General features: G+C 43.8%; 1 protein-coding gene across 2 annotated transcripts in view; it reads left to right on the forward strand.

Annotated features, from left to right (window-relative positions):
• The window catches only part of PDZRN3 (PDZ domain containing ring finger 3), a 252,658-nt gene that overhangs the window by 166,944 nt on the left and 72,639 nt on the right, over positions 1 to 13,075 (forward strand). The gene's annotated exons all lie outside the window — the stretch shown is intronic.

Genomic DNA, 13,075 nt, shown 5'->3' on the forward strand with positions numbered 1-13,075 from the left:
AATTACCCTCTAGTCGGGGAAAACGGAGCTGCCAATTACAGCAGCCTCCTGCTGTGAATAAACTGGTGTTATATTCCCAGACATCAGGCTAGGCGAGGAAAGAGCCCCCAATTGCCTTTTCCTTTCTTGCCTGATAGAGCTTTAGAGCTGAGCATAATTAGCTTGACTGACAATCAGGAAAATACAGACTTCAGTATCTGTTTTTATTTTAAGGTCTTCCTGTTTTGGAGACGTATTCCAACCCCGTTCTACAATGTATTCCTCGATGTAAAAATTCAGTCAATTTGCAGGGCCAGAATTTGCTTAAAATGTTCAAAAGAAAGATAAATGAATCTACCTTGTGACCCAAGAAACAAGTATATCAGACTGCAACTATTAAAAAAGAAACCATAAATCCCTCTGGCAGTAGAGCTAGTAAATTTTTTTAAGCTGACTCCTTTGGGGGGAATTTGGATCCTGCACTTTCTTAATTTTACTGGGACAGAGATATTGCTAAAGGAAAATTGTTTCTCTGGCACTAAAGACAAATAATGTGTGACAATAATGGTGCGTTCCCAGTAGCCGTTTTCTGATCCTCAGCAGTTGGCTTCATCCTTGTATAGAGATGGGGTCTTGTTCATCAACTCCGGCCCCTTCAGAGGTTTTCCTTGAAAAATGAGAAAGGGATATTTTGTTTCATTTGGGGTTTTGTTTTCCAAATGTCCTCCTTGCATTTTGCAGCCTGGAAACAAGCAACTTGGTGGATGTTCGGTCCACGTCTTCTGCCACCATGCCTAAGGAAGGCGATTTGTTTTAGGAAGGGGATGATTGATCTGAGGTGAAGGAAGGGAAATATACAAAAAAAAGGGGGAGAGGCTGAGAGTCAAGATGCAAACACTAAAAAACACAAAAGGAAGTACGCATCATCCTTCATCAAATACTTAGCGAGTGCCCAGCATATACCAGGCACCAGGCTAGGCTCTGGGGGTAAAGCAGTGGATGAGACACCAACTCTTCCAGTGAGCGCTTCTATTCTAGTGGGGGAAAGAGAGGATGCATACTCTCTTCCAATATAATTAAACTCATTACAGTACAGGTAATCAGCCTGGAAACAACTTAGCCACTGAAAGATGTGATCAGGGGCATCCAAAAACCTAGCAGAGCAGAGTCTGGTTCTAGATTTTTAAAAAGAGACACCTTTTTCTAAGTTATAAATCCTCTTAGAGTAAATGTCTGTATATAAAGTTTCCAAGGAATGAGGAACAGCTGGAATAAGTAGTATCACGCTAATGATAAAACGGCTTCCCGTGCTCCTAGCATCCTGGGTCGTCTTGACACTGAGCAACCACGTTGCTCCCAAATACTGTCCTAGGATCAGCCTCTTCCATCTGAGGGTCTCAGCTGCCTGCTTCTTGATTTTGCTAGACCTTCCTTCCCAAGTCCGATAGAGTAAGGACAGGCCCTGCTTGAGGTCACAGTACAGTGAGCCCCAAGAGGGCAGGGATTCTGCCACATCCCCCCCCCCCATAAGAGGCCACTTCCTTTGGCAGCTTGCCTTCTCTCCTCGCAATGTCTGCAGACCTTTCTTGCAAGGCTAAAAGTTTATCCTCGCATCTTTCTTTGCCTTTTCCTTTCCATCCTTGGTGGTCTAAACAGTGAGTAGTCACAAAACAAGCAGAGCAACTAAAGACGGTGGAATATTTTGGTGATTAAGCACACAAGCTTGGAAGCAAGAGAGACCTGGGTGTGAATCCCGACTTTGGATGTAATACTTAGCCCTCTAAACTTTGTATTCTCATTTGTAAAAGTGTGACCAGTATTGCTTATGGAAAAAGGATGTTGAGAAATCTGATAATGTGAGCAGAGTGCTTAGCGTGGGACCTGGTATCTGGTGGTGGCCACTTCATATGTACGTGGCTGCCGCCATTGCTGTAGTTAATTGAGAGAATGGGGCCAGCCCCCAACGGCCCATGCAGAGGGGATCAAAGGGCTTGGTTTTCCCTCGACATGCCCTTGTACCCAAACTTAAATGCTAGACTTCTTGCTACATTATGCAGTAGGAAGAAAACATCTACAACTTAAATGGAATCAGGTTCTCTTTAAAGGTTCACAAGCCCTAGAACACTTTAGTGATAAAATTGTGATTTTTACACCTCTAGAGCAAATTTACCATTCAGGTTTTTCTGAGCCTTCCAACTACAGGCCTGCACAATGAAAACTGGAAGGACAAAGAAAGCATTGTTTCGAATGCGTAATCTATCTGACACCTTGCTTTTTATACAATTGAAAGAACACACATCCCAAATTACGCTGGAGTAAAAGATGATAGATGGTATCGATGTGAAGCATGAAAGACGAAGTCTAGTTTTTTGTTTCCTCGTTAATGAATATTGAGCAAATAAATAGAGCATTTCAGGACCCCAGAATATACGGGATGCTGTGTATTTATTTTCTTCATTACTCTGGCCACAGTGTCACCCAGGAGTATCTCAGAGATGACAACCAGGCAATTAAAGATAACTCTGTTCAGGCCCTGGCCCTGCCAACGTGAATCATGGCTCTTTCTCTGGCCGCCCCGTGGCTGAACCCCTGTCCTTGGGGAACCTCGGGCTGTGGGTGACTCGGCAGTTGCTGTGCCATGTACTTTTTCACACATGTGTGATGTGACTGTGGTAGGATACAGCCACTGGCTACAGAACCATCCAGATAACTTAATGCTGTCTCCCACATCTCTCTATGAAAGAGCAAATCCATAGTCTAGGTGAAAAGTTTGGGGTTTGTTTTTCAGGTTATCATGAAAACTTGATGCTTGCAGAGTGCTGGTCGGGAGACAGTGTCTCTAAACAGATGAAGGAAGAAAACCACCTTTTTTTTTTTTTTTTTTTTGCGTTACGCGGGCCTCTCACTGTTGTGGCCTCTCCCGTTGCGGAGCACAGGCTCCGGACACGCAGGTTCAGCAGCCATGGCTCACGGGTCCAGCCGCTTCGCGGAATGTAGGATCTTCCCGGATCAGGGCACGAACCCATGTCCCCTGCATCGGCAGGCAGACTCTCCACCACTGCGCCACGAGGGAAGCCCATAACCACCTATTTTTAACAGAAACACATTTGCGGTAATCAACACTTCATATGTTTGTGAGATGAGTTCCACTAACACAGATCTTACTGGTGTTTATTTGCTTAACGGGGCGGGGAAGGGAAGGTAGTGTCCAAAAGATTTATTATAATATTTCTGAGGCCTCCAAATGCATACTACTTATCCTAAGTTTATATAGCTTCCTGAATTATCTGCAAAGTTGGCTAAGAATGGGTGTGAGATACTAGAAATAAAAACTTACACATGTAACATGGGCCTGATGAAATGGTTAGCTCTTTTCAAGGCTGGCTATTTTCACTAAAATATTATAGGGTTTAGATTTTCAACCATTTCCTAACATGATTGGATGAGACCCAGTGCTAGTGTGTGTTGTGTGTTGATTTACTCATTTTGAGACCCATTGGACACAAATTATAATGAGTAATAGTAAATAGAACATGAATCCCTGTATTCATGCCTAATCCATAGAGGAGCTGTGCTGAAATTCACTAACTGGATGAAACTAAGCCTTGTTAATTTGTGTCTTCGTTCTTGATGGATTACAGAAGCTTACCAAGAGTGCACTCACATTACATTCAATGCTGGAACTCTTCATTTAGAAAATGAGGCATCGTAAATAAAGAAAATGTTTGCACTACACTAGCTAGAAATCTAATATGCTCCCAGAGGAGAATTTTAAAATTTCTTAATTTATATGAAACCTATAGTTTCTAGCGGATTGTCAAGATAAACCAGAAGTTGAGGCTTCAGAATGTTGGTCCCATTTATTTTGGTCTTAATGACACCGACAGATGAGGCGCTCGTTGGCTTGCCGATCGGGTCTGTGGTGATCTTCAGCCGTCAGGATGGAAAAGAAAGCGCCTTCCTGGGCACTTCCCTGGTGGTCCAGTGGTTAAGACTCCACGCTTCCACTGCAGGGGGCACGGGTTCGATCCCCTACTTGGGGAACTAAGATCTCGCATGCCGACCAGCCAAAAAAAAAAGCTCCTTTCCATGGAGGACACAACTCATAACTCAGGCACTCACTCAGGCTCACCAGAGAGAATGTTAGCGTCGGTCGTTATTGTCCCAATTGCCATTCTCTCACCAATTGCTCTTTTTTTCAGTCACAGGATTCTTTGGCTGTTAATTCTCAAAACCAGCAAACTTTCTGTTGCATAAAAGCACCACAACAAAAACCCTACGATGTATGTATGAGAATTCTAACAATAAGAGATTTTCCCATCTCCCATAAACCTTGTCATCTACCTTTCTTCACTTGAAATGGGAGATGCAGTGATGTCCGGTGGAAAAGGCAGGTGTGGACTGCACAGGCAGACATCTGGATGTGGCTTCTGATTACCACATCCCAGCAGGGTGACCTTGGGCAAGTTACCTAACTGCTCTGGGTCCTGGGTTCCTCATCGATGACGCTGGCATAAAAGAGTGCTTAACTCATAAAGTTATTTTGAGGGCTAAGTGAGAACACGTAGCTAAGGTTCCTATGTGCACTGTGCTAGTATATAGTAGGTGTCCAGTACCTCCTAGATTGCCATTAAAACCTCAGCTATGCACAAAAGTTGGAGGAAAATTACTTTAAATGGAGACAAGATTCAGAAATATCTGCAGTGAGACAGAGGACAGGGAGTTACCTGAGCCTGTAAGATAAACTCATTTGCATTTTTTCAAAGCAGTGAAAGAAACTAACACTCAGATGTGGCCAGTCTCTGAAGGAGCACTGTTGCCCTCTGATTTGGGAGCAGTCAGTTGACAGCTGTTATGGGCACCTGCTGGACACAGAGGTGAATCCACCCACTAGGACCACCCTGGTGCCTCCTGTTTTCTGACCATGTTGATGAAGAAAGCGAAGCACCCCAAAGTAAACTGCAGCCAGTTGAGGAGGGCCACATTTGGAGGGTCCACTGTGTTCAGGGTCCTTAACCGAGAAAAGGGATGAAAAGCAAGGGCAGGGCGTGGTTTTCCCCATTGGTATCCAAACCCCAGGTCTCCGCACCTGAATGCCTCTCCAGTTTCCACAGCAGAATTTCTGCTGACTTTGCCCTTCCACGTCCCTGGCGTGGCAGGCACTGGGTTGGCAGGGTGATGGGAAACAGTGCCCACAAGACAGGGGGGCTTGATGTGGAAGAAGAGGTCAGTAGAAGCCCAAGCAGACACGTGCGAGCAGCAGGCACCCTAGCAGTGTGGCTGCCCCCAGCATCCCTGAATTGTTTCCAGCTAGAGCCAGACAGGCCCACATGGGGGCCATGCTTCGCCAATATGTACCATTTGTTCACCAACACCATGTCTCCGTTCCTGAGCCTGGATGGTTCTCTGCATGTGCGCCAAAGCCGCGATTTCTGCTCACCATCCCCCTCCGCAGAGACTTCTTCAAAATAAACATTGTGTTTTAGTGTACTGTTGGAATTTCTATAATTTAAATGTTAATACATCAATATAAGTACCACTATTTCCTTTCTAATTTTCCCACTTTGTGTGGGGAGACCATCTTCTCGAAAGCAACAAAAGGAATTCATAGCATAGAAAATAAGTCCTTTGTTATATTATTCATCTCTGTGTCTGAATTTTACATCTTGCTAGGTGGTGGTGTAGCGATCATAGCTGTCTTTAAAGCAATGGACCTAACCTATCGAAGGATGGATAAGTGGACATCCTTTGTCTTAACTTCCATTATACGTGAAACTGTTACTTTGGTTCGAGGCCTGTGTCTCTTTACTATTTATCAGTATTATTCCAGAAGAAATGATGAAAATCATTTGCTTCACATTTGAAAATATGATCATTTATTTAAAATGTTAGCAGTAATTGGGGTTCCCTGGTGGCGCAGTGGTTGAGAGTCTGCCTGCCAGTGCAGGGGACACGGGTTCGAGCCCTGATCGGGGAAGATCCCACATGCCGTGGAGCAGCTAGGCCTGTGCAGCACAGCTGCTGAGCCTGTGCTGTGGAGCCCGCGCGCCACAGCAGCTGAGGCCCGTGTGCCTGGAGCCCACGCTCCGCAACAGGAGAGGCCACCGCGGTGAGGGGCCCGCGGACCGCGGCAAGGAGTGGCCCCCATTTGCTGCAACTGGAGAAAGCCCTCGCACAGCAGTGAAGACCCAGCACAGCCAAGAATGAATGAATGAATGAATGAATGAATAAATAAATAATAAAATGTTAGCAGCAATTAAGGCACATATTTCTAGAAATATGATTATATTTTTACCAATAGGCATTATTTTGTTTTACTTGGGTCAAAATTTTATTCAACCATAAATGTAAACCTTGATTGTATCTTAGAAGAAGAATACGGGCCTGTTCACTGAGGACTTTGTCAGGAGGAACAACGCTAAAATGAAAGATGCTCTGATAATCAGGGTGAAGGGAATATTTGCCAACTCTAGGCAGGTCTCACCATCTGACCTTATTGAGTCCACCACCAGTGGGGAAGGTATCACTGTGATACCGGGAGAGAGAGAGAGAGAGAGAGAGAGAGAGAGAGAGAGAGAGAGAGAGAGAGACACACACACACACACACACACACACACACACACACACACACACACACACACACACACACACACACACACACACACACACACACACACACACACACACACACACACACACACTTTCTTCCTCTTAGATACCCAAGAAACCAACATTTGTATTAGACTGTATGAGTAACACATTGGATTTTTAACCTAACACTGCTCCCATAAAGCAAGGACCATCTTCTGACTGTTGACCACTGCACTGAAGTTTAAATGTGTTTCTCACTACTGCCCTTACTGCTATTTTTTAAGAAGCACAGAAGAAATGGTTATTATTTATGCAGGCTTTGTGCTCCCTCTGCTGGTTCTGTAATTAACTAATAAGTCTAATTCCCATAACTATGCTGATGTCATCAATTATTTTTGAGTATGAACATGGAACTACCCAAATCAGCATGTCTGTTCAGATAGCATCAGGAAAATGAGCAGAGGTCAGAGGAGGACAGTTGGCCTCATGAAGAAAGTGAAGAAAGTGGACATTTTGACTAGTCTGAATCTGTGTGTGAAAAACCTAAACACAGTTTTATGCTTTTATTTGCTCAATACTGGAAAAAATGATGTGTCGTCATTTAAACTGACATAATGCATCCCACCCTCTCAGAGGATTTTGGGAACAAATACGACGTTTTCATCTTTAGAACAAAATCTACTGTAATACCTGTTTTGCAGGTGAGAAAAATAGAAGCTCAGAAATTATATATGCCTGACTTCTGGAAGTCTCTACAGGCTAAGAAAATAGATTTCTATAGGCGGCACGTAGTCGCCAATGTCTTGACTTCGGATCTGAAACGTGTTTTTCTACCAGTGTGGGGATTGTAATATAGCCATTTCTTCATGTCAGCACAGCATCATGGGATCAGTAAAAGCAAAAGTTCTACAGTTGGATCAACCGAGGTTGAATTGTGGTTCCAGCACTTACTGTGTGATTCTGAGTCGGTTACCTAACCTTCTTGACCTCACCTTTCTTGTCCATAAATTAGAAAGAATATTCTAGGCAAGAGTTTTTACCTCATGGAGTTACTGTAATGACTAAATGACATAACGCCATGGTAATTCTTAAAGTAATTTAAGAATTACTGTAAATGACATAACACCAGAGTAATTCTTAAAGTGTATTGATGATGACGATTTAGGAATAGTCTTTGGTCGTTACTCATGGTGATTCTTTCTCTAATATGAAAACAGCTTTTTTTCCCAATTATGAAATCTATAAACTTACTAAGGGTAAGGGTTCAGTTCAGTAGGAATATATGTACATTCCTAAACCAACAGCTTGGAACAGGAGGTGCAAACTTGGATGGAACTCCAGGAGAAACCAGCCAGTGTGCAAGAAAGTATAGAAATTCAGACATATTTCCTAGGGATGATAAGTCAATCAAACCAAAATGTCAATGCAAAAAACTAAATAAATAACAAATAATAATGATAATGATGTACTGGGATAACAGCTGATTCAAATCAGCTGTTATCCCAGTACACAGAAATGAGATTGAATAAACATCCTCTGGATGTTATGTATTCATTTATTTATACATGCATTTTTTTTAAATCCACCTATTTAGTTCTCTGTGTAAAATAATTCCACACTGTTCATGCTTGTCCTAGAACCTCCTATTTCTCAGTCAGCACCATGTTCTAGCGATCCCTCCATAGCAATAAATGTAGATCTTCACCATAGTCATGGTCCGTCAGTGTTATCCTGGGCTTGCTTGGTCTTTAGTGTTTATAGATACTACTCCACCCAGCTTAATGACTGTGTTCTTTAGGTGATGCACATAATTCCAATAACAAACGAGGTAAAGCAGGCAGAAGAGGTAAATCTGGAGTCAGGATACATGCAGTGCTTCCCAAAGCCAGATATTGGTAATTCTTGAACTATTCACATCGGCCCCTTTCTCTGACCCCCCTGTCAAGGGAGAGTTGGGTGCCACGTTGACGTTGCACCGCATCACCTTGCTCAGGTTGGGTGGGTGGGAGTCATTGCTAATGGGTCACGCAGGGGCTTGGGGAAGAGGCACCTAGAAACTAGGAGAATCATTGCCTCTGAGTCTCTCTGGGCTGTCTAATTTGCTGGCTCTTGTAGGTTTGGCTGAGACCCCTCGTGTTGATGTATGTGGCGGGCATTTCAGCCACGTGCATGAAAGTCTTCTGAAACATACCTGCCTGTGGTACAGAGCCCAGGCTTACAGTCCTGCCCAAGCGGCACTGCCATTGCTATTTGTTTTCAAGCTGGTTTAAAAATAGGGAACCGTGTGCTAGGTTAGCTTGCTGCCATCTGATTATTTAGCTGTAATCTGTACCTGTACTTTTCACAGGCCTTGGCTACCCTCTGCAGTGAAAATATTTGGAATTTATTCTTCAAACAGTGTAGGCCACTTTGGTTGTTGACTTAAAGCATGCTAGAGGTTTTACAATGGTTATTTATATTGGCCAACACTGACCCCTCTGTGAAATGACCTGTTGATGTTGGACAAGGATAAGAAACACTGAATACAATGCAGGAAATGGAAAGAGATCAAAAAGAATGAGTGTTAGCTCAGTAACAATGCTTCGTGGGCTTACACGGAGATCAATGGTCTGTGCGTGTGAGGTTTTCAGAATCATATTGTTTGGCCCACTTGGAGGCATTATGCATTCTCTTCTGAGACGGTTAAGGAAGTCATTCAAACTGTGTTTTTCATTATAATATCAACATTGTTGACCGTTGATTGTTGTCTACAATATTGATTGTAGACAAAATCATTGTCTATAAGTAAGATTATAAAAAACTATGTATATGTATTGTATAGATATTGTCTAAAAGTATAAGATTATAAAAAACTATGTATATATAGATTTTCATATACTTCAAGCATGAAGAAAATGACTTTATGTACATGGAAATTATTGTGCTTTAAAAAAAAAAAAAAAGCCAGTGTAAAGTAAGTGTTTCTGTGAAGTAAGTCCATTTCTGTGGCCTCTTCCAGAATTACCGTGAACGCACTCACAGGCCTGCCTGGCTGCAGAGGAAGTAGCGTACTTTCTCCCAGCTGTTTTCTCTCATCATTACACTTTTTTTTTCTTTCTCATTATTCAGTCTCAGAGTGTCTGTCTGTCCGTGGCACGTTTCCGATGTCATTCCTCTCTGTACACATGTCAGATACGAGAGAAGAGAATATGTATGTTTGACAGCTGCCCAATAAATTAGGCAGAGGAACAAGTCAAGGACAACTGCGGGGGACTTTCAAAAAAACAAACACATGGCCTGTAAAAAAGAATTTCCTGTGGAAAGCTTGTTTTGTCGGCAGCAGTTGTTACTTCGTGAATAACTTACAAATTCATTCTACTGTATGCTTTTAGTCAAGTGTCTAGCATGGTGTTGGGGATAGCACTGCAGGAGCTCAAAACTTGAAACCAAATAAAATATGTTGCCCCGGAAAGAGAGCATGTACTCTGGAATTCCAAGTATGAGATGAGTACCTTAATAACGCCTCCAGCTGGGGGGCTCTGGGATGGTTCTAGAAGCCCCGCCCAGGCAGAACTGACTTGATCTTACCTTCGGTTCTCTGTGAGCATGGAGTTCCCAGCACATGGCTCTGCCCTCCGTGAAATGAGAGGAAAGTGAATTTAAAGAGAATTACCCAAAGTGTATATTTCCATATCAGTTCTGGAGAGCTCTGTGTGGCAGACATTTTGTGGTCTCTTGGGGGAAAATAAGAAATGATTGTCATCACGTTGCTGGCAAAGAAAAGTGTCTGTTGCTTAGGTATCAGTCCACCTCCTACCACGCCTCTGCTTGAGACCCCACTACCAATCTACCATATCGGCTATGTCTTTGTTTTAGTCCTATGTTCCACCCTCATCCCAGAAGTGTATATATGTGGGATGATGGTTGGAGATTAAGGATTCATTCTGTAGCCCTGAGGCCCTTTGTCCTTTTCACATGGGAATCAGACTCACCACAGTGGCCTCAGCTGTAGCCGTGTTCCAACCAGCCAAGCCAGCTGGCCTGTAAACACATGGCAGCTCATTTCTTACATACACCAGTAGAGATCCGATTGTGTTAGGCTCTCACAGTTTTCTCCCTGTGTTCGCTGTTTATTCTAGCAATGGATTCCTGTTACTTATGAGAACTGACTTCCCAGTAAACAACGTGAGCAGAGTTATCTTTAAATCTGTGTTTACAGGGCCGTGTGTGTGACGAGAAGCTAGTGGGTCTGGGGGATTCAGTAGTGGGAAAGCGGATGACCTCATGTGATATTAAAAGACGATGGTGTGAGTGAGAGTTACCTGGCATCGGCAGGCGGGTCACTGTTTTAAGAAAGGGGAAGCCCTGCTTTGACACACGTGGGCGGATGTGCTGGGGAGGAAGGCTCTTTACCTACCTTGTCAAGTTGCGTATAGACAGGGAGTTGGCAGTTGAGCCCCTTTCTGAAACCGGTTTTGCCTTGGTGTTTTTCTCCTCTTCATTTACTCCTTAGTGACCCCGTTTCGCACATCCGTGCACCATGACCGAAGTGACAGGCTTTGGTCCCTGTTGGATTAATCAGTGTGCTCTTTGATCCATGGCATGTGTTCCCCGTAGACAACTGAAAGTCAGCATATTCAGCATTTATGATCTGGCGGTTCAGAGTTGTTAACTGGGCTGAGGGTCTGGCTTGGATATTTGTAGCCAAGATGCTCCTCTCCTTCTAGGTCTTTCTCTTTCCCACATAGCTACTCCCCACAACACAAATAGGGGCTGTACCAGTCATTCCTTAGCAGTCAAAATTTGAGAGCAATTTTTTTTCTTTACGGCGCTTGCCCTGAAAGATACCATTAATTACTTTACTGCCTGTGGAACTGAGCCACTTTCGGTGTCCCTAGAGCCTGCCCCCCACCCAAAGGAGTATTTGCAGCTCCAGGAAACACAGCTCAGGATGTCGCCTGGCAAACAGTCCACTGACACTGTGCCTTGACTTTGGAAGTGAGATGTCAAGACTTTCCCTGACTTGATACTGGATTTCTCCAGGGTGGAGTTCACAGGTCAGGCTTGGCAGTCCTGGTGGGTTTTCCCAATGGTCTCAACTCCACATGGGTGGGAGTGAATCTGGAGTGTGTCAGCTTTTTTGTTGTTGTTTTTTCAAGGACATGAGAAATGTTCCAAGTCATCTTAGAAATAATTAGCGGGGGCTTCCCTGGTGGCGCAGTGGTTGAGAGTCCGCCTGCCGATGCAGGGGACACAGGTTCATGCCCCGGTCCGGGAAGATCCCACATGCCGCGGAGCGGCTGGGCCTGTGAGCCATGGCTGCTGAGCCTGCACGTCCGGAGCCTGTGCTCCACAACGGGAGAGGCCACAACAGTGAGAGGCCCGCGTACCGAACAAAAAAAAAAAAAAAGAAATAATTAGCAAGGGCAAGTACATTTCTGACCGTTAATTTTGATGGTCTCATCCAGAGGGGCTGAAAGAACTGAGGGTCCTGCTGGGCCAGCCTTTCTTCTTTGGCTTTTTTAGTTCTTATCTTTCACAGGTGGGCGTGACCCAGCCAGAACAATCTTGGTGCTGTGCAGTGGTTTTCATCCTTCTCCTACCCTAGTTAGCAGAAATACCTGAATGCCTTCTGGAATGTGAGCTTATGTCCTAAACCAGCTTGACCATGTGTTTCTTCTCAATCTGGAAAACCCACAAGTCATTTGGAATGTATACATTTATTTACTAGGAGGAGGCTATTCTTTTATTAAAATGTATTCATTGTATATGTGGCATGTCCTCATCCCCTCCCCCCCCAAAAAAAGGAAATGAACTGTGTCTGATTACATGCTAGGCCTCAATATCTGTTGGTCGAATGGATCAGCTTGAGTCTAGCTGTTCCACGCCATTTGTATTCCATATGTGTGTGAATCATGATCCCAATATGTGCATTCATTAGCAGGGTCACCCATGTTTAATGGGAATTGAGATAGCTTAGTGGTAAGTTTAGCAAGGGCTGAAGAAGGTTTAACAAGGTCTAAGCATAAAGAAGAATGCCTACGGAGAAGGCTGACGGGATTCGTGGCATCTCAGTACAGGATAGAGTAATGTAGGATGGATTACACCCTGAGAGGCAAGGCTCAAATTAGAATTTGGGAAATAGTTTCTAAAAGCCAATGCTGTTAGAACTCACTCTGGAACTGAGTTGAATTATATTCTTCCTTTGGAGGCCTTTAACAAACTGTGAATTAAGAGTAGTAAAAGAAAAAGCCTGGCCAGTCCAGTGTCTCTGAAGGACCCTTCTTCACGTCACCATCTTCCAAAGAAGCAACCCACAGGGTGTCCTGCGTGGCTGTTGGTGGCTGGGAGTGTGAACCCAGCTCAGACACTGTCTGGGATGCTGGTTTTATTTTTTTAAGCCAACTGCCTTTTCCACAAAAAGCATGTAGGTAGAACATGAACTTCTTACACACTGGGCTAAAACATTTTTTATATATTCTTTTTCATAGTCCTTTCTATTATGGGTAGAATATAGTAGGATAGA

Source organism: Mesoplodon bidens (assembly GCF_964165515.1).
Source record: "Mesoplodon bidens genome assembly, chromosome: 10".
In the NCBI taxonomy this organism is placed as follows: domain Eukaryota; kingdom Metazoa; phylum Chordata; class Mammalia; order Artiodactyla; family Ziphiidae; genus Mesoplodon; species Mesoplodon bidens.